Raw genomic sequence first — 5,066 nt, 5'->3', positions numbered from 1 at the left:
CCCCCCCCCCCCCCCCCCCCCCTTTTTTAAATAAAGATTCACCTTATTATGGTAAAATGGAGTGCGGTTTTCCCACTAGATAAGTCCTCTATAATAAAAATCAAGTAATGCAGTTAGCAAAATAGTGTGTATATACTTAGAAATAAAAATAATAAGTATATACAAAACTCTGTTTTATAACACAGTTAACATTAAAAAATGTGTGTACATCAATTTAACCCCTGCCTGTTCCATATGGTCTAGGGTGGGCTGTTCAGAATGAGGGGTCAGCTTTGGGTTATTATGGATGACCCTTCAGACATCATGAGCCATGTGACAGGGAAAAAGGCAGGAACATGTGATGGGATACTGGGGTGGGGTTTCTGATGTCACACATGATATTAGCAGAAGTGGGGGGGGCATCCAGTTTCAAGATGGCAGCAGGGGGTGGGGCAGCTGTCAATTTGATAGGATATGTGCCCTATATACTATTGGAATCTACTGTGCCAAAAACTGAAGTTTGGCTGCCTATATGCCATTAAGACATAACATTATATAGGATTTAACCCATAGTATTTACTTTCTGGCACTTGTCGCTAATGGTCTTTTACAGAACTAATCAATAATTTATTTTGGCTATAATGGATTATAGTTCTGAATTTATTTTCATGTTACAATGAAGAATAGTTAAGACTACTTTACAGCATTCACACTTCCCATGGCTTTATTTCCATAGGATTTCTCTGGATTTGCTGTGGTCTATGTGTACTTGGATTCTTGCCCAAAATTATTTTATATCTGTACAAGATTTGTGTAGATTCCACCAAAATATTTCAGCATTTATTTATTTATTTATTTATTTGTTATTCTGCATAGAACTGGTTGCAGATTACTCACTGTGGCATTTACAAAGGGAATACAATTTGCTCTCCATTTTTTTCACTGGTTTTTGAAAAAGTTCACCTTTTCTAGTTCTTGTTTATGACCTGATTAATTTGCAAAAATCCCAGCTTGATGGGATATACAATGAGCACAAGCAGTTTCCTCAAGAATCTCAAGGATGAGATGCTCACTTCTAATTAAAAGGAAATGAAAGTTGATTTCCTAAATTCTTGATTTGCCTTCATGGAGGACAGGATTCTTGATAAACCACTGATGAAACATATACTCAGATATTTTTACAAGTGAAGATTAAGGGAACTATTATGTGTCTTGAAGTAATTAATCAGCTGTTTTATGTCTTCCTTCTTCTGTACTTTCTTCTACCTATCTGTCACCTGATTCATTTACAGAAATCTCATGCTTGTAGGATATGCAAGGTATTTTATCAAGGATTCTAAAGACTGGAGTGCCCATCACTAATTTAAAACCAATAAAATGTAAGCCCCTAAATTTCTATGTACCATTTTAGGCAGGACACGTATTATATAACGTTCTTGACATATACTGAGAGAGGCCAATCTATGCTCAGCCATGTTATGAGAAAAAAAAAATCAAGATAAATTTGGGCAAAGCTAGCATAGCTTAATTTGACCTAAGCATGGCTTTTTTTGCCCCAGATTCTAGACAGAATCCTTGGGGTGGTTCTCTTTGCTCCATAGTTTTTCATTCAATGGCACTTGCAAGCCAGGATAGTTTTCCTGATAGTATTTATTGACATTTTTATTGCAGTATCATCCAGGTATATGAATTTAACACACCCCAAAAGTCTACATCCATTAATTGTATGTTTATAATTATATTTAGCTTATGTTTTTAAAGTATGCAAAATTGTGAAATTAGTTTAAATCCTTTGAGAACTTGATAGTTTTAGTATTCTGCCAAGAGCCATTTTTACTTCTTTATTTTTCAGACTATAGATGATGGGGTTTAACATGGGGGTTAAGATACTGTACTGGATGGAAAAAACTTGATCTAGGACCAGTGAAGAAACATAGCTGGATTTTATGTACTGGACCAAGCCTGTTGCATACAGTAAAGTCACCACAATGAGGTGGGAGCTAAAGGTGGAGAAAGCTTTCTTCCTTCCCTCCACAGAATGTATCCTCAGGATGGTGGAGGCAGTACAGATGTTGGAAAGCAGGGTGAGAATGAAACTGCCAAAAACCAATGACCACAACAGAAGAAAGAAGAGTTATTTTGTTGGAAAGTGTCCCACTACAGGACAGCACTAGTAGTGAGGGAAGCTCACAGGTAAAATGCCCAATTTCATTGCACCTACAAAAGTGCAACTAGAATGCAGGAACCGTATTTGCCAGTGAATCAATGAAACCTATTGTCCAGGAAAGACCCACTAGCTGCCTGCACACTTTTTTGTTCATAATCCTGACATAATGCAGGGGGTTACATATGGCATTATAACGGTCATAAGCCATTACTGAAAGCATGACTATTTCACAGCTAGATGAGAGAAAGATGAGGAACATTTGAGTAAAGCAAACATTGACCAAAATAGTTTTATGCATTGCTAGGAAATTCATAAGCATCGTAGGGACAACAGCTGAGGAATAGCAGATATCAACAAAGGATAGGTAGAACAGGAAGAAATACAAGGGTGTGTGAAGGTGAGAATCAGCATTTATCAGCAACATGATAACTGTGTTCCCCATTAGGGTGATTAGGTATATCACCAAAAACAGAAAGAACAGTAAAATTTGGAGTTGTGGGTCACTGGAAAGTCCCAAGAGAATAAACTCTGTCACGGTGGTTTGGTTTTCCATTCCCAGGTAGTGACCTGTAAAAAGAGAAATTATCACAATGACAGTCAATGGAATTTCCATAAGATGAAAAAGAAACACATATTGACAGATGGATGAGGTGGTATTTTAAAGCTTATAAAGACTATTTGAATTATTTAACTGACTGAGAAGCAATTTTCCATCTCACCAGGAATCCCACTTTCTAATAATTTGGTTTTAGTCCAAGTAAAGAAAAGAGAAAAAGAAAAAACCCACTACATTTTCACCTTGATTTTTCCAATCTCATCATGCTGCCCTGGTATGCAAGACCTGGAGGATTAATTCCAGTTTCTGCAGGTTCTATGTCCCAGCTGTACATCATAGAGATGAGGATCTACAAGAAACCTGGGCTGGTTCTGGCCAGAGTTGCACAGAGTTCCAGACTTTCTGGTGTGAAAGTGAAAGCCAAGCTTCAATGAGAGCCAGGCCCACCACTACTTTCAGGATTCTGCTTTACATAAGAAAATATGAAACCTCTGATTTGACTGTCTAAGAACTGAGGACCCTTAAGATCCCTGGGTCCCTGGCTCAAGAAGAGATCAATATGAGGAACCATCCTCCATTTAATGCTTGTAGAAAACACACTCAATAGAATGTCATTGAACAAGTGACTCAGGTCTTCTAGTGCCTTCTGCTCCAGAAGAAGTCTGCCTGCACAAGGAAGCCTGGAACATCCATTTCCCAGCATGAGGTCAGCACACCAGGCATATAGGCATGGATTCACTGGAGAACCATATTTGATTCAGTAAGAAATTGCCAAGCACAAGATGATCTGCATGAGAAAACATTAGGTTAAAACAAATAAGTTGTTTTGTTTGTTTGTTTGTTTTCCCCCTATGGAACCATTGGATCAGAAAATTTGCATACAACTCTATTTTGTTCAGTGGCTTGGAGCATGGAACTGGATTAATGAACTGGCATAAAGTCAATTGCTTGCATTGCCTTTTGCTGTAACTACAAAGGTGACCACATCTTGTCCATAGAGTGCTTACATATCCTGAATATTGGGAGCCAGCAAACACAAATCTTTTGGGAGATGGCATATATACAATCCATTTGTCTACACTGAATCCCATAATACCCAGCCTGGAACTAAAGCAATGGGTTAAAGGTAAGGAAATGCAATGCCAAGCAAATAAAATGTAAAACATCTAGTTCAATTAGTGTCGTTGTTCTTAGTTGGATGGCTTCCCAGATGTGCCACAGTGAATGTCCATGTCTCCTATCTGTCCAAAGCTATCACCAGTGGGCCTTGCTGACCCCTATTTTAATGAAGCTTTACAGCAATACTACTACAATGAGTTTAATAGCATCATCTCTATTTCAAAGTGGCCTAAAACAGTGGTGTCCTGAGAGCCTGTGTCAGATAGGAAAGTACGCTTCAACACTAGCAATATACTGTTCTCCCTAGTTTCTTTCCCTGTATGTTAAATGTGTGAGACATGAACATTTATAGTTCTCTTTTTCTAGACTAAGCTGCAGGGTGAGATATTTCAAGATGTTGGTAATGATCTTGTTTTTTCTTACTCCTAAAAAGGGCTGAATATGTTTAATATCTTTTTTTTAAATATACAGACATATACTTACAACATTCACATGTAGTACCCTACCCACCAAATTAAAAAATAAAATCATAATCCACTCACCATGCATCCATACAAAAAATATACGGATTAAATTATTGTTCCCAGCATAGACAGAGAGACAGGCAGACAGGATTTGTTCCTCTTACTAGATTTCTTCACTGCCTATGCTGAAGATTGAAATACTGGTGGTAAGAGAGCTATTGGGAGGGAATTTGTCAAGACGAACAAGAGCATCACAAATACCATCAGTGAGCCATCAGTAAATTAGTCTGTTTTTCTACCACTCCCTTCTCTTTGTAATCTTCCTTTTCTCTCTCTGTCTCACTAATAAAGAACATAAAAATGCATGCTAGACTTGATCCTGAAAAGGTCTTTCCAGGTATTGAGGTTATGACTTGTAGATGCAATATAAATATCTCTCTTCGTTGCCCCTCCCCTCTTGGAAACAAAGAAGCAAGATCCTTCTGGCTCAGATTTCCACATTAACTCTCACTGTCAAAATATTGTCTAACTACCTGGGGATTAAGGAGCTCTTTCATGACAAGTTACCAATGCTTCCTCAAAAATACTTAAGACACAGTGGTAGACCTACATATTCACTGTAAATATCCAGGACTGAACTAAGAGACTGATGTGATATCTTTTCTTGGAGACGTATGTGTGCATGTATCAGCTTTTATGCCTTCTGCTCTTTGGATGTTGTTCCAGCAGAAGGGAGTAAGTCCTGTTCAGTGTGTCCGTGTACATGTAGGGGTGTGTGTGT

General features: G+C 38.1%; 1 pseudogene; it reads right to left on the bottom strand.

The window, feature by feature from the left end:
* Positions 1-1,762: 1,762 nt before the first annotated feature.
* On the bottom strand, positions 1,763-4,370 carry LOC106722651 (annotated as a pseudogene).
* Positions 4,371-5,066: the final 696 nt, after the last annotated feature.

Source organism: Alligator sinensis, unplaced genomic scaffold (genome assembly GCF_000455745.1).
Source record: "Alligator sinensis unplaced genomic scaffold, ASM45574v1 scaffold174_1, whole genome shotgun sequence".
Lineage (NCBI taxonomy): Eukaryota > Metazoa > Chordata > Crocodylia > Alligatoridae > Alligator > Alligator sinensis.
The sequence above is the reverse complement of the archived record's forward strand: the minus strand, read 5'-3'. Positions and strand labels throughout refer to the sequence as shown.